This window comes from Leptinotarsa decemlineata, unplaced genomic scaffold (genome assembly GCF_025532065.1).
Source record: "Leptinotarsa decemlineata unplaced genomic scaffold, Ldec_3_MD MMD2_tig00004307_RagTag_RagTag, whole genome shotgun sequence".
Lineage (NCBI taxonomy): Eukaryota > Metazoa > Arthropoda > Insecta > Coleoptera > Chrysomelidae > Leptinotarsa > Leptinotarsa decemlineata.
The window spans coordinates 19,241,112-19,258,871 of NW_027412606.1; the positions used below are offsets into that span (position 1 = coordinate 19,241,112).

The 17,760-nt window shown below is 39.1% G+C and overlaps 1 long non-coding RNA gene across 2 annotated transcripts in view; it reads left to right on the forward strand.

Annotated features, from left to right (window-relative positions):
- LOC111515600 (uncharacterized) overlaps positions 1 to 17,760 on the forward strand; it is a 77,112-nt gene that overhangs the window by 17,649 nt on the left and 41,703 nt on the right. The window lies entirely within an intron of this gene.

Below are 17,760 nucleotides of genomic sequence, written 5' to 3' on the forward strand. Positions count from 1 at the left end.
CATACAGGTCAGCGTCCGAATCAGTATCCGCGTTGGGATTCGGGAACTCGTAGTCGGAGACGTCCGCATCATCGGTGCCGGTAACGTGCATCACCTGCAGTCTGGTATCAGGCCATCCTTCGGGCTGCTCGTAGTTATGATGCTCTGTGGTGGAATGTACCTCAACTTCTCCGACGGTCCAGTTGTCAGGTGACCTTCTGGGCTCCAAAAATGCCTGGGGCTCGGTGGTGGAATCTGCTTGTTGGTGAGTAACTGCCAGCTCAGCAACTGTATGTTTCAGCGGAGACTACCTGCTTCAATACTTTTGAAAGGGAGTGGGGAGCAGTGGGAATAATGTGGAATGAAGTGTTTACAAGATATTTTTTCCAGAATGGAAAGAAGGGAGAGAAGTGGACACTGTCCCAATCACGCAATGCCTTTTGTACACCAACCAACTCACGTGTACTCCATAAAAAAATGGATCCAGGGAAAAGAAATAGATGAAGGATATGTTCCAACGACGTCAACTCTTTCCGTGATCCACTCCTTGGGAGCCTCAACACGCTCGCCCATTTCGTCAACCTCCATGTGGTACCATTTCGTTGAATCTGCCCCAAAACGGTACTTCTCTTCGATTCCATTGATGCTGATTTCCACCTCAGCCATTTTAGCCAACAAACACCATTTCTGTTCGACTAGCTGCGCCTGTCGAACTTCAAATCGTCGCTTACGTGCTGCCGTTTCCGCCAATTTTTCATCGCTGCCACGGATCGTCACCAGCTTTGCCTTCCTCTCTTGGCACATTCTGCCAAGCTCAAGCACGTTCTCGACTGAGCTGAAGCTCCTCTGCGACGACGGTAACTCCACCTCGCTTCCAGAGGGTTGGGCAGAAGTTACCTGCTGAACACTTGGCACAGGCATTGATGGCGGAGGTGCTATAGGGCCGGCTAGTGGTTGATAATATGGCTCGGCCGGGGTCTCCAAAGATGCCGTGGTGGCTGGCTCAATGTTGCACGCAGCAGTTAACATCTGTGGCGCCGTCGCGTCGGTGACTGCTTTTTCGTCTTGACCGCTTTAGCCTTCGAGATAGTAGTATCCGACGTGGAAGGGGCACGCCAGAGGATCGAGGTCATTGGCGGCCGTCGATTTATCCCACATCTTCATATACTTCTGCAGCTCCGACTGCTTTGGCTTCATCGACAACTCCACCTGTTTTGACTTAGCGGCGGGCCTCCTCTTCTTAGCCGGTTCGGGAGCAGCAAACCCATCATCACTACCGCTCGGTGCCGCTCTCTTACCGACACTTTTCGACCCCTTCTTCGCACCTTTGGTGGTGCTCTTCTTTTCAGAAGAAGGGGTGGTCGAAGGAAAATCTTCCTTCCAGCTGCATTCGGGTCTTGGAGCCACCGTCACCAATACAACTTCTTCAGGAAGGCGACTAAGTGGAGGTCCTACTTGGAATTCCGTTGGGAAGTCCACGATATCCTCCGGTAGGTCTGATAGCTGCGCCATTACATCCTGCAGGATGTTGACCCTATGAACTAGCACTATTCGATCAATCAAAGTCACAACTTTATGCCTCACTTCATTGAAGATAGATTTATAGTCTGAATGCAGATTATTGCTTTCGACCTTGTAGCTAACAATCCTATATTTAAATGCGCTGTTGATGATTTTCATACCGTCTTCAAATTCCGTATAGGGATTTGTTCTATGCTCCAATATTTTGAGGTGTGAATTCATCCTATTCACAGGCACCATTCTATTACAATAGTTGCACAATTCCTAAACTGCACTTGTTGGGCAGAATCCACTATGGGTGGTTCTGCTGGAGGAGGTGCATCATTATCCGGCCTGTAGGACTGCATTTGCTGACGACGCATGTAATCTTTACGGCTGAAACTTTCACCACACCTATCACAGTGAAACATATTTGTATATTCAATGCATGCGATATCAAACTGACTCCTGTGAATGAGTGGCACCTCTTTTTATTCATTCAAAAAGTGGGGGAGGAAAGGAGAATACATAAGCGCCCTCAAATTTACATCAGCAAAGTCACATGATATTGCAGAAGGTCACTCAAAGTCAAACTGAAAATACACTCCAAAAGTATCTTCGTCCGTGTGGTTGAAGGCCATTCAAAGTTGAATCTTCGAAATAGCCACGTGGATCAATGAAGGTCGTTCAAGGTCAAACTGGAAACATTACCTCATGTCATTTTGCTTTTGTCGTATGATGTAGGTCAGGGTCGTTCAAAGACAAACTCAAAACAATCGTTCAAAGTCATCAATACCACAAGGAAGCTGCGTAACTGGCTTTGCTTCATTCGAGATCAAAGTCACCTTGTCGAAAATATAGAGAGTTAAGAAGGTTATTCGAGGTTAAACTCAAAACACCACCTCGAAGTCACCTTGCCTGCATCGCCGTGTTACGTAGGTCAAGATCGTTCAAGGTCAAACTTGAAACACCTCCTCAAAGTCACCTTGGCTGCTTCGTGTGACGTATGTAGAGGTCATTTCGAGGTTGAAAGTGATGGGGGAAGGTTCTGAAATCTGCTTAAACCAACTACTCTTAAATTACTTGATAAATAATCATATAGATAATTTGAATTTTACTTTGAAAAGGAATTAAAAGAATGAAATAATATATTAGATAATTTAATTTTGATTAGCTTTTCTCAATATGAGAGATAAAAATTCAAAATAAGAAATTCTAAAAAGATATCATATTCTATGAAAAAACAAACAGGTGGACCCATTAGTCTATACATATCGAAAAAACGTTAAAATTATATATGACCGACAACGTAGGAAGAAAACTGATTAGAATTGGACGTTGTTTATCATTGAAAAAAATTCAAACGATAGAAAGATATCAGAATACACAGGATGGTGGAAACTTCTTTGTACTAAACAGCAATCCGATTTAACAAATTTAAATAAACACTGTTCAGTCCTTCTATGTCTCTTCTATTGTTAACACTTTTTTGTTTAAGAATGTAGATCATCTCACTGAACAGTTGGTAACCTAATAAAAATTGAACATCGAAAATATTAGGGTCAGTCAGAACTGTGATTGTTTTCTCTTGTGTGTTCTATGAAGGCTGTTGGATTGGCAATATTCAAATTTTTTTGTATCTCTTTCATGACTGGTATAGTCGAAGTATCTGGTATAGTGCTGTCGATGAGCTCAAAGGCCGACCAAACCAACACAGAGAAATGAAGCCGCTGCCAACTAGTCCACGTGGACTGAAAAATTGGCGGTTCGTATTGGATAATTTTCACTAAACGAGTTTTATGATTGGCTGAAGAGTCATAAGATTAAATTTGAAGTCATGGTACGGTGACGAATAGAATGCGAGCCGCCGTATTGTCAATGCTCAGTTCAGGAACTGATCGTGATTCGTGTGTTGAAATTCGATATTGGTGCAGTTATAATTACTCGAAATATTTGATATCTATTTAAAATATGGCGTCCTTGGACAGGTACTAATAGTGATAACAAACAACGCAGACTTTTTCTTGTGTAGTGATTCCAATAATAAATTGATTGAAAAAATATACGAATATTACATATGCAATGAGATTCCTACTAGTGAAATCATAAGGAATAAATTGTATACTTTCGGCCATGACGTGAGCTGCTATGTCAAAACTGTTCAGAAATGGATGAAGAAACTAGTATTCAGATTTAAAATGATAAACAAACGTCAAGCAGTAATGGAAAGCAGAAGAAAAGTGAAATGGCGTAAAAAATACTCAACAAATAAATAAATATAGACGAGAACAACGGCAAGTACCGAATAAAAATTCCAGGAGAGATGAAATACAAAAGTATTTCAATGGATAACAATTTGTATTTTGAAGATTACTATACCAAAAATCAACTAGTTGAAGTTTTACAGACGAAAACATTCGAAAAAGTGTATGCCCTAGAGATTATTGCTGAAATATGGACATACCATACTGAGACTTCCCCCAATTTTTTGTGTTTTCAATTCCATAAAGAATTGAAACAAAACATCAGGCGTAAAAATAATTTTGCAAAATTTGATGAGAAGATAATAGATCGATTGTATGTATATGTGAGTGAGTAATATTTAAAAGTATTTCCAATTATCACCCTGTGAATCCCTACTTTCCCACTCACCTATATAAACGAAATATTTATTATAAAATGAAATCAAGAGCACTCACAATTTCGGATACTAAGTTTTATAACATAAACATCAGAGTTATACAAGATTTTCTAATTGAAAATAATTACGCTCCTTCATTAGTGGAAAAAAATTCTAAATGAAAATAGGCAAACTATAGTTGAAACAAAAAATTCAAAATATTTTAAAATTCCTTATGCGTTTAAACTTTCTGGAAAACTTGGATCAGTATAAATAATGAACACATCAAAATAACGTTTACGAGTGCTACCACAGGAAAAAAAAATGTTTTCAAAACAAAAACTGATAGCGCGCTTTGTTTCGAAGATACTAACAATTTTGGTAATTTTAAAATTTTTAACGTAGCAGAAATAAAAGTATAGCCGTACTATACTGGACTTACTCCGTTGGTACCTATCAAACAACATTTCGATTTCTACGAACAACTGCAGACATTCAATTTGCTGGGTGTTACGCAATCAGAAACGAAAATCGAAAATCGATGGGGATTGGATTGGATTTTTGCATTCGAGCGGGAAATAGTCATTTTCAATAGTTCTTGTAGATTGAGAAACATTACATGTGTTTTGGTAACAAATCCTTATTGTCGAAATTCTTTTTCGCTTCGTAACTTCGAAACGAAGCGCCTTATCAAAAATCTTCAGTGAAATATGGAGTTTATATTTCTCCATTTATCCATTTTATCTTTGTTATTGAAAAAGGAATCAGATAAAGTTTCACGTAACCTGAATGCCGGTTCGACATTGTTTTCTCTGAAAAATCCCGCATTTGTCTCTGTTCTTTCACAAAAATATGTTCAACTTGCAAATGCTTGATTTCTGATTGTTTGATCTGAGGTATTTTGATCTGTACTTAATTTGGGGTTTTACTTTCCGACTAACTTCTGAATTGTGTCTGCGTTGAAACCATTATTATGTCCTATCCGCATAATTATTTCAATTTACCTATTAGTGTAATCAACAAGTTCGAAAACATGAAAAATAGAGATGAAGGGAATAAATTGCAATTGTTATTAACAAAATAAGATTTTAAAAAAATGGTATTTAATTTTCCGTTAGTAACTTAAAAAATATTAATATTGAAGCAATTTTGAAAAAAGCTCATTAAAGAGGAAGAAATTTCCGATAAAAAAGTCTCGACTCCAGAAACCTATCTCCATTATTTATAATTTCAATTCGACGTTGAAAATAGGGTTCCGCGCGGCTGTTACGGCATGCGCGCTGCCGCTAAAGAGAGTTTATCAAAAGAAATATTTTTTTTATAACATCAAATGTCATTTTGAAAATTTGAAAAGAATCTAGTAACTTCTTAACACTTGAATGAATCCATTTTTCAAAAAGTTATTCAACAAATTTTTTACCAATCACCGTTGACATAAATAATGGGATAAAAGCTATGAGTAATTGGCCTATGAATTCTAAACTTCGTGGAGCCCTTTTGATATATATACTCTATGCGATCCAGAGGCCTTTTATCCCATTATGTATGCCAACGGAGATTGGGAAAAAAATTGTTAGGTAACAATTGAATAACTTTTTGAAAAATGGTGATAAAACTCTTTTTTCTACGGGACTCGATTCATTCAAGTGTTAAGAAGATACTAAAATTTTTTCAAATTCTCAAAATGACATTTCATATTATAAAAAAATATTTCTTTTGATAAACTTCTTTGGCGGCAGCGCGCGCATACCATAACAGCAGCGCGGAACCCTATTTTTTAAGTCAAATTGAAATTATGAATTATCAAAATGGAGATAGAGTTTTGGTAGTCAGGACTTTGTAATGTTAATATTTTTTGAGTCATTAACGAGAAACTAAATACCATTTTTTTATCTTATTTTGTTAATAACAATTGCAATTTTTTACCTGCATCAAAATCATTCGAAAAAATTTTTCTAGAGGTGATTCCGAATCGAATGGGCTATCGCTCATATTTTTAGGACCTTTATCTCTATTTTTCATGTTTTTGAACTTGTTGATTACACTATATCTTGACTATCAGCAGACAGAGGTAACGAGAATGCTCTGTGTAATATTGAATTGTGCTACTAATTCATGCCTGTCGAGATGGAAATAATCACTTTTGATTGTAATTTAATGTGTTTTCTGAGATGATAATCCTACAAGAATGTAAACTGAAATACTATCTCAGCTTCATTTCAGCCTCATTTTATGTAACCTATTTACTTGAGACCCAACATACCCTCGACATCTTCGTTAACTGTCGAAAGCATTTTCACTTAGCGCCACTGAAGGAACCACTGTGTCTTTTTCCAGTTTTGGTAAAAAGCATATCAAGACCACTTCTCCACCGTAACAAGCCAGTCGCATGCTGACACTATACGCCTGTGTGTACTCGGCTTGAGGATTGATAATTCAATGATCATAAAAACAGACTTCTCAAACTGTGTAGAGAACAGAACCCTAAAATATTGCTAGTGAGGTTTTTCTATATTACACAGCCTGCTGTACAGCAGCAAAGACTAAAAATTATTGGCAAAGCATTCGTATATCCGACGACAGTTATCGGAGATAATAACTCAGGGTGTATAAACCTTTAAAAAAGCTAGCAACTTGCGCCGGCGAAACGTCAGGAAGAAATTCCAAAAATCTACGGCCTTTAAACCCGGAAAACAGTGACACTACTAATTTCTCGTTTGTTTTATGATAGGGAATTATGTGAATGTTCATTTTTCTACTGTGAATGTCAAGATTTTCATGAGATTGTTATCATGTTGGACAGTCAACTTACATGTTGAAAATTCCCTACATATTATTAGAGATTATCATTGGTGGTTCAATAGAATACGTATTTCTGTGAAACAAAGTTGAACTTGAAACATGTATCCACAACTGATCATTCGAACTATTCAAACACATTATTTATTCTCAAGCCAAATTAATCGGATTCCCTCTTCATCGAATAACTGGAATGTTATTAGATTATCATTAATTCCATCACGCTTTTAATTAAAATACTCCCTTGAACGACTGAAAAATTACGGAAAGGAGAATGAAGATAAACAATTCATCAGCAATTCAGAAGCCGTGCTTTCACAACTTCACCCTCCCCTGAAACGAAAAGAATTTGTTTTTAATGATTTTATAGGATGGTTTCATTATTGATATGAGCATAACTCATTTATGGGTGAATTCGCTTCTTGAAAAATTTGATAGTTGGAGTGGTATATCGTGAGTCCAGCGTGTGTTTGAAGTGAAGATGGTGTATTTCCTGCGTTGCGGTAAATGTGATGACACACCACAGGAGTGTTTGAGATCAGTTTGCACTTGTCTCATTTGAACCGCAGGCAGGTACACAAGTCATGAAATATTTTAGACTATTTTTAGAAATGAAAATTTCGATTGTTGCAATCAGTATCACTGTGAGAAATCTGTTATACGAGTGATTGCCATTTGCGAATCAGAACTATTTATATTTTGAAAATTTTGGTTAGTGCTAACGAGTGTCAAATATTCGTGAAATCAAATCCTGATGAAATTATATTCAATCTGTAAATGGGACTCATTTCATCTGGGCATTCCCCCCAACACTCTAGTGTATTACCGATCAGTCGTAAGTGAGAAACCAATTTTCACGTTCTTTTACTACTCATCTGTCTATCACTTCTATCAGAACAGCAGATAACGTCGACAGAGTGCAGGAGTTAGACCCTCACTCAGGTCGACATGTTCAGCAATTCACCTACCTGACTTACTAAATTTTAGTGTTTCGGAGATTCCTGAGTACATGAATCAACAATCCTCTGCAATGACAAATGCAACAACGATACTCGATAAACACAACAATTCAAACATGTTCTACTCCATTCTCCATCAAAATCATTCACCTGAATTTTCGAGAAAAAATCGAGCAGAAATTTTCTGTTTGATCGAAAGTGCCAAATTCCAGAAGGACATTGTAGCCTCAGAGGCTGTCATCAATTCCAAAGACATTCTGTTTGCCTCCAAAATATGGAATAAACTGTTCAACTTAAACCTTTCCAAATGAAAAAATTTGAGAAGATTGATTGCTTCTTCATCTGAAGGCTTGATTCTCTCTGACGTATGCCCAAATATACCCCATTGTCTCGTGTAACAAGCTTTGCAAAATCTCAATTGGAAAAGATTTTCTTTCATTTCTTGAAAATGACGACAGACGTTATTAAAGACAGATCCGTCCTTAGCGTGGAGTGCCACTTCAGACTTCGTGACGCGAGGCCTTATTCGCGCAGCAAAAATAAGTGAACAGTTTCGGTTGAATGAAAATAATATATTAATGTACTGATGGACGTACCTGAAATATATCTCTGATAACTTGAGCAATATATTGAATTATTGATTATTCACGAAAACTACGAAAGCTACTAGTGATTAAACGAATGCAAAACATCGTCTGATAGAAGCGGCGAAGTCCCGCCAAGTCGTAGCCGAGAAAACTGAAAAAATGAAATTAAGTACTGATATTTTGTAATTATATATGCCCATTTATGATTCTATGATTAATTATCCATTACAAAAGCAATAAAAATCAATTTGCAATGGGAACTTATTTGTTTCCTGAAGAACCTGAATAATTATGTTTTTTTTTAATTCTAATTTTTCGTTGATTGTAAAATTGTAGTGGAAGAGTTAGACCTATTCTTCACAATGTCGTGTTCACAAAATGCTCAGAACACACTTTTTTGCACGAGAATTTCCAAATGAATTCGGGTGAGACCAGTCACTGAATGGTATTTGGTCCTTTCAAATCTAATTCTATCATATGTACATTTATGTGAAACTATATGTTGAAGGTTACTTCATATCAAAATGATGAATAATGAGGTGCTCAATATCTGGCATTGTCTAACAAACCTCCTCTGGTCGAACAGAAGTGATAATTTCATAAACTACTACAACTCACGATTTGATCTCCACAAACTTCATTTGAAAAATATATCACGACATGTTTCGCCAAAATAGTAGCATTTTCAACAGTGATTTGAATACAGTGATATTTTTCAAATAAAGTTTGTGGAGATCAAATCATGAGTTGTGGTATATGAAATTACTATGGATTTTCATCAAGTAACGGCCGAATCAGAATAAAAGAAGTGATAATGTCCTCATATTCCCTTGATTTTTTTGAGGTCACGAAAAATTTGTGAGCAGAAGAAATTCAGAGAAATAATGCCTAGCATTTGATAAGAAAATTCCACATCGCACTGAACTTCCTCGAATAATTCGAGTGCGGAAAATCCTATATCGGTGAAACTAAGAGGCCATTGAATGTTCGCATTGCCGAGCAGAAGACATACACCAAGAGAGGGGATACCAGCAAATCAGGAATAGCAGATCATGTTTGGACCCATCAACATAACATCGAATGGTCCCAAGCTGGGATCATACACAAAGAGGAACATTAGGAGGAAATTCAAAGAAGCCGCATACATTTTATCCAAAAATGTAATCAGCCAAGCTAGCGTAGAGATACGTAACATATGGAAACCTCTAATCAAGCAAAAAACGACCAACTTCTGCAAAACGGTCATCTCCCGCCAAAACCAATGAAGCGGAAAGAGGGAACAGGGGATAGATGAAAGCACTCGAATGACCTATAAGTAGTCAGATGTCGGAGGAATAAGTCCAGTTATCACCCGAAGACCATTGTGGATACTAACAATCGAAACGTTGTGACATAACTTGGTCTGAAATCTTTTCATTTTATTTTTTCATTTTTTTGTTAATATTTTTAATTTTTCAATTTTTTCAGCTTTCATCAATATTTCAATTTTTATTTGTTTGGTTGTTGCTTGTATCTTATTTCTTTGTAATTTCAGTTTTTCGTTTAATAAAATTGTTATTTTCGGTTAATTTCTTTGATTTTTTTCAGGGTTATCACATCAATTTATATTATATTGGACAATGGAAGTCCGAACTGATGAAATACACAACTCGATCATTTTTATTCTCCAAATTTTAGATTTTTAGATTCCAACCACATTGAAAAATGGAGGGAGAGCTTGAAAAGATAAAAGAGGAAAACAAAATACTTTAAGAAGCTAACGAGGATATGGAGAAAGACTGCGATCTCCTAAGCGAGAAATACATATTAGAATTCAACAGATGTAGGGAAGTAGTCGAAGAACTGAGAGTCAGGCTTGATAAAGCCGAAATGGACAGCGTGGCCAAAGATATCCAAATAGCTGAACTAACAGCTAAGATTTCAACCTTGCACCAAATTCATGGAGAAATTCCGCCTGGAATTCTACACGTATACATCAAAGAAAGAAGTCTCGCTCCACGTGGTCATCCGTGGGATACCGGAGAACGTGGAAGAAGCTGACGTAGCGGATGACCTGAGAAGACAAGGATACGAGGTTCTGGAATGTCACAGAATGGCATCCAGAAAAACAAGGCTAATACTGTCGCTATTCTTGGTCAAAGTACCAAGAAGCCAAGAAAAAAATTCCGCACTAAGAATGTGCGTCAACTTGATCGTGCGGGCGAAGCCGCAGAGAAGAAACAAATGGATGATAGCACAGTGCCACCGATGTCAATACTTCAGCCACGCATAACATGACACAAGGGAGTGTCAGAAACAAAAAGACGCGCCAGCCAAATACGCAAACTGCCTGGGAGCGCACCCGGCAAGCTATAGGGGGTGCAGGATATTTTTCAAAACCAGATTCACACCAACAGTAGGAAACAGGCCTCGACAAGCGGAGAGTCAGAGGCCCCGTCAGCAGCCAGCGCAAACGAAACCAGCACCGAAGCCGGAGGAAACGAGCTGGTCCAAATTCTAGGAAGCTTAACGACTGAGCAGCAAAAGATCGCGCAAGCGGTGCACTGATACAAACACCCATGAGACAGTAATGCCACCACAAATCCCGGAGCTGCTGAAAATAGGATCGTGGAACCTAAACGGTTTCACCGACAGAAAAATGAGCTCTAGACATAGACGTCATGGCACTACAGGAGACACGGAGAAGAAGTCTCGAGACTGGAACTGCAGGAATGGAAACACGAGAGGCAGATATATAGTCAGAATTCTAGAAGAATTCGCGGACATCGCGGTAGTAGCACCGAACACCCCAACGCACTACCCGCGAGAAGACCAACTCCAAGATATTGCACTAATGCAGAACATCACAACTACGGACATGGAAGCACTAGGAGAAGGTTCGTCAGACCACAACCCCATCCCATTTACGATAGGAAGAGGTGAAGTGGAAACAGACAACCCAACGAAGCGGGTCATTGACTGGATGAGATTCCAGCGAGCCATACACGGTGCGATGGGTGATCGAAACTAAAACGGATCTGCGGAACGCCACACAACAGCTGCAACAGGCGATCATTCAAACGATGGAAAAAAGCGCACGAGAAGTCCCAGTCCTGCGGTTCAACTTCCAAGAGCACCTTCCACCAGAAACGATGGAATTGATAAGAATAAGAAGACGCCTGAGAAGACAATACGAAAGGACACGTGCACCTATGGACATAAAGTGCATGTAGAGAGCCAACAGGATACTGAAAGGAGAATTGAAAGCTATCCGAGAAAGACACTGGATTACCCGTCTGGAAGAACTGAACACTGAAGACCAGTCTGCATGAAGAATCCGGAAAGTACTCAGGAATGGACCTCGACAGCCCTGCCCGCCAATACACGGCGAGCAAGGAATCGTCTTCACTGACCAGGAGAGGGCGGAAGCATTTGCGGACAACTTCGAAAGGCAGTGCAGAGAGAACGATGTTCCGTTCACGGATGAGGTAGATGAAATCGAGAGACAGGTGGAAAGAACGGTACGAAGATTGAGACAAAGAGCGGACAACACGCAACCCCTGGCCCCGACATCTCCCGAGGAAGTGAAAGACATCCTAAGACGTCTATCCACTCGGAAAGTACCAGGCCTGGACAACATAACAAACCGGACACAACATCATAAACGCTATACTCAGACTGCAGCACTTCCCGTACCCATTCGAAGAGGCAATGATAATCCACATCCCAAAGCCCAAGAAGAACCACCTGTTCCCAGACAATCACAGGCCGATTAGCTTACTTCCTTTCATAAGCAAAGTGGTGGAGCGTGACATCTTGAAGAGACTCGAAGACCAAACCAGAGCGATAGGAATCCTCCCGGATGAGCAATTCGGTTTCAGATCAGAACACTCGATAGAGCTACAAGTCCTGAAGGCTTCAACCTCGGCAAAGGACATAACACCGGAGTTATCTTCTCAGACGTCTCCAAGGCGTTCGACAGAGTTTGGCATGACGGACTACTGGCTAAGATGAGCGATTTCCGGTATTCAAAACCAATGGTGAGATCAATTCAGTCTTTTCTAGCTGTCAGGCGATGTTGTTGCAGAGTAGGAGACGAACTGTCAACAATTCGACTACTGGAAGCAGGGGTCCCACAAGGAGCAGTCGTTTCTCCGTATGCACAACGGACGTGCCCAAGCCAGAGAACAACTTCAACAAGTTGGCGCTCTACGCGGACGACACGGCCCTGCTGGCGTGATCCACGAGCCAAGCGCATGTCACGAGGTACTTGCAGCAACAGGCAGACACATGAGAAGAGTGGGCCAACCTGTGGAAGATCAGTATAAACCCTGATAAGAGTCAGGCGATACTGTTCACTCACAGGTTTGTACAACCGGAAGGTAACGTCACCTTTAACGGACAAGAGATTTCGCGGACCAACAAAGCGATATACTTGGAGGTCATCTCAGACATTTCAGTCTCATGTACGGCAGAGAATCGGTCGGCGGATAGTCGGCTAGACACGCCAGACAACGCCTGGTACCTATCATAGGACACAGAAGCAACATGGGGTTGAAAATAAACTTGCTGATGATCAAAATCGTACTCATGTCCATAATACTGTATGCCTGCACTGCCTGGGGCCAGTGCGCACAGACATACAGGAAGAAGTACAGTCGTTCATGAACGCGAGCGTAAGGGCCGCCGTAAACGCACCGTACTACATCCCCAATAGATTTATGTACAGAGACCTAGACCTGGACACGCAATATGTGGACGTGTATATGAGAGAACAGGCAGAAAGCGTGTTCGATAGAATCAGATCGCGATCTACACGATTCGTTAAATATGGATGACCCCAGATTCCGAAAAAGGGACAAACACCCAAGACCGACTAAATAAAATCAACGACAACCCCCGCGAGTCGCCGTCAGGTGGCTCAGGTAAGCATAAACTAACCAGATAAACTCTCTTCCAGGTAGATTCAACGCGAAACAATTCGACCGCGATTCACTTTTCCTCAGATTCACTGAGGAATGTTCGACGCTTGAAACAATAGCCGCCGATTAGCTTTTGGGGGCCCCCATGCAAAAATTCAGTAATGACAAAACAACTTAACCGATCCCGAAAGAATAGCACCTAAAGGCTGACTTTCCACGAAAAGAGGTCAGTCATCAATCTTGCTGAAGTGCCCATTAGTAAGTTGAGGACTGCTCGGAGAGCGGGGGTGGATTGAGTGGGGTATTAGGTTCTCCTCGCTAACTAGCTGGGGGGGGGGAAGCTTCTACTTCAGGGCACTCAACCCGGAAGGGGGCATGGGGGAAGGGAATCGGTCCAGTCATCACCCGAAGACGATTGTGGATACTAACAATCAAAACGTCGTGAACTAACTTGGCTTGGAATCTCTTTCCTTTTTAATTCTATTTTATTCAATAATTGTTCAGTTTGTTTAATTTTCCCTGCATTTTATTTCACTATTATTTTTTTTTCTCATCTATTCAATTCTTTTCTTTTTCTTCAATTTTTAATTCTTCTTTTTTAGTTATTTCAGGGATTTGAAATCATTTTATTAAATATCAGACAATGAAAGTCTGAACTGATGAAATTCGCTATTGAAATATTAGAAGAAAGTTGAGAATAAATTAATGAATTTGACCATTGAGTTCTACTTCAATCATATAAAATAAAGTAATAATAGGAACCATATTTCGTTAAAAAATCTTTCCGAGAATTTATGTCAAACAGTACGGTCGTGAAAGTTACCTCCCTTTTCCATTTTTGAAATGGAAAAGATACGTCTCCAGTGCAATCATGACAGGTTCGTTATTGTCGGTTGTGAAATAAATCGCTGTTTATGGGGCGATGTAGCATTTGAAGCCTTGCCAGTTTCGAAATTGATCATGAAGGGTCAATACGACTCGATAAAATGAACTTGCTGAGACAAATCCTTGTGGAAGTTTCATTTTATTGAATAACTGAAAAATTTCAAAAGAATCTTTTATATAATACACCTCTGTTACGCCAGCGATGCAAAGTACGGAAATAGCATTTAGAAAATGCCACAATTAGGTACTTTTTAGGTGCTTTTTAAGTACCGAAGTCAAAAATTAGGTGGTCTGTAACTTACACTGCAACTCAATACTCAAAGTTGAGTTGCTAGCATTATGTAATGACATTTTCGAAAAGACATGAAAAAATAATTGTAACAGACAATATTCCCACGAAGAGAGAACTATTGAAAGTGGTAATGTCAGTTTATGATCCAATTGGCCTGTTAGCAGCTTTCACTATACAAGCCAGAATTTTGATGCAGGAAGTATGGTCACATAAAATTGCTTGGGATGATAAAATCACCCCTGATCTATTTAGAAAATGGAAATCTTGGCTATCTGCAGTGTATAAAATAAAAAAATTGAGAATTCCTCGATGGTATGGATTCAGCAGTCAAATTGTTGAAATTCAACTACATACTTTCACGGATGGCAGTGAAAAAGGATATGCTGCTGTGTCATATTTTCGAATGAAAGACTCCAGTGATCAGATTGAAACGTCTTTGGTAATGGCTAGGTCAAGAGTCACTTCTTTGAAACCCATGACAGTACCTAGAATTGTACTTCAAGCAGCTCTTCTTGGATCAAGATTGGCTAAAACTATCGAAAATGGCCACAGCATAAAAATAGATAAAAAATTCTTTTGGATTGATTCTAAAATACTTTTAAGTTGGATTAAGTCGCACCCAAGGAGTTATAATACTTTTGTTGCCAACAGAATTGGAGAAATTTCTAATAATACAAATCCTGATGAATGGCATTGGCTACCGACAAAGTTCAATGTAGCAGTTGAAGCGACCAGGGGTGTCTGGAACATTGATAACTTTCAGAATTGGTTTGAAGGTCCTCAGTTCTTGACTTCGGAAGAGATTAAATGGCCTCATGCTGAAGAAAAGATAGAATATGGTACAGAAGTAGAAAAAAAGAAGAATTTTGTTTTTGTAATCAACAAGAGATGTGAAGAAATTATCAATTTTTCAAGATTTTCGAATTATTTACGACTTGTCAGATCAGTCGCTTGGGTGATAAGATTCATTCATCTCATGAAGAAGAAAATTGGTCTACCAACTCCTCAGATTTTCACAGAGCTAACGGTTGAAGAATTTGAAAAGGCTGAACTTGAAATTATTAGGCAATCACAAATGAGTTGTTTCTTCGAAGATATTGAGAGACTCAATCGTATGAAGAATCCTAGAAAACAAAGTCGTCTTCGAAATTTGAATGTATGTATCGGCCAAGACAATATTTTGAGACTCAGCGGACGATTAGATGAAGCACAACACCTAGATATCAATATGAGACAGCCAATTGTTCTGGATTCAAGAAACTGGATGACCAAGTTGTTGATAAGACATTATTATAAACTGAATCATCATCAGGGAAGAGAACAAACCATAAACCATTTGAGGGAAAGATTTTGGATAATCAACGTTAGATCAGCAGTTAAAGCTTGTATATCTTCCTGCATTATATGTAAGAAGAAAAACGCCAGGGTTGAAACTCAGCAGATGGGACTAATTCCCGACTTTAGGACAGTACAACAATGCAGGCCATTCATGATTACAGGCATGGATTATTTTGGCCCAATGACAGTAACAATTGGTAGAAGGAAGGAAAAGAGGTACGGGGTTATCTTCACCTGTATGTCAACGAGGGCAATTCATTTAGAACTGGCTTCTTCCCTTACTACGGATTCTGCCATCATGTCAATTCGTAGATTCATTTGTAGAAAAGGTAATCCATCAGAAATACACTCTGATAATGGATCAAACCTCTGCGGAGCTGAAAAAGAAATGGAACAAGATATCAAAGAACTAGATTCAAACCGAATTCAACAGTTTTGCTGCATTCGTCATATAAAATGGTTCAAGAATCCACCGGCAGCAAGTCATATGGGAGGAATATGGGAAAGAATGATTAAATCTGTTAAAAGTAATTCTTACCCAACAGAGCTCAGAAGAAGAGATTTTGCATACTCTTATAGTTGAAATTGAGTATACAGTGAACAGCCATCCCTTAACTTATGTGTCTTCTGATCATCAAGATGTGGAAGCTTTGACACCCAATCACTTCCTTATTGGAAAGTCCAATGAAGTGAATTCACTAGGTATTTCTGCTGATACAAATTCACATCTTAGAAAACAATGGCGAGTGGCACAAAGATATGCGGACCTTTTCTGGAAACGATGGATACGAGAATATGTACCCTCGCTGATAAAGAGAAGCAAGTGGCAGTTCAATAGTAGCGATGTTGCAGAAGGAGACATCGTCATTATTGCGGATGATAGTTTTCCCAGAAACTCATGGCCAAGAGGAAAAGTTACGCGAATTTTTCCTGGTCCCGATGGCAAAGTACGGGTAGTCGATGTGACTACAGCAACAGGAGTTTATCGTCGTCCTATCACAAAAATCATTTTGTTGAAGCCAAAGCAGTAATTTGCGAGCCCCGGAGGATGTTGTGAATTAATTTCACATCTAGTATTGAAGTTGAGATTATTTATTGTTTTATATAGTTACCATTATTGTTATCAGTTTTTGTTCTTGATTAAAAAGCAGAAAAGTCAAATAGAATCTTATTTTGCCGAAAATAAGTAGTTTGCCCAAACAGTAATTTATATTTTTACATTTACTCACCTGTTACTGAAGAGTATACTCACTTCAATTATCATGCATTGATATATCTGTATAGATTTTCACCGTTGTATTTATGTATTTTCAAGCCTTGGATCGTCTATTTGCGCTGGTGGTGAACTTAAATATTTTCATCTATCATCAGAAAATAAACAATCTGATGTCGGCCTCTAACTTTCAATTAGCTGAAGGATATTTTTTTTCATGTTCCGAAAGCAGACCGGTTAATGTGTGCTGTTCTCATCATCCTTCCACACTCGGTGCGTTCGTTGTTTATTCAACACTACGAAACGTGAATCCCTAGACATGCCATCTGGCGGGTCGAACCAACTACTCTTTTCTTCTAGTAGTCCTTTTGAAATTGGTAGACTTTCTTGGCATTGCGGTTTTCGTCATTTAAAAACATCCATATATATGTATACATATATATACAGATAGATATTCTATCGAGTGTGTATGATACAAATCAAGAATGAAATAATTCGTGGACACAACACTCAAAAAAAAGGGGGACAAACCGCGGACACGTGTTTCTGGGTATTGGCCTCATCAGCGCGATGCAGCCAAGTGTAAAGATGGGCAACACTTATTTGCCGAAATCAGGAAACAACACATATGCACGGAACTAACTGGAACCACAAATGTGCGGTTGGCTTCTGTTGTTGACTCCGTGC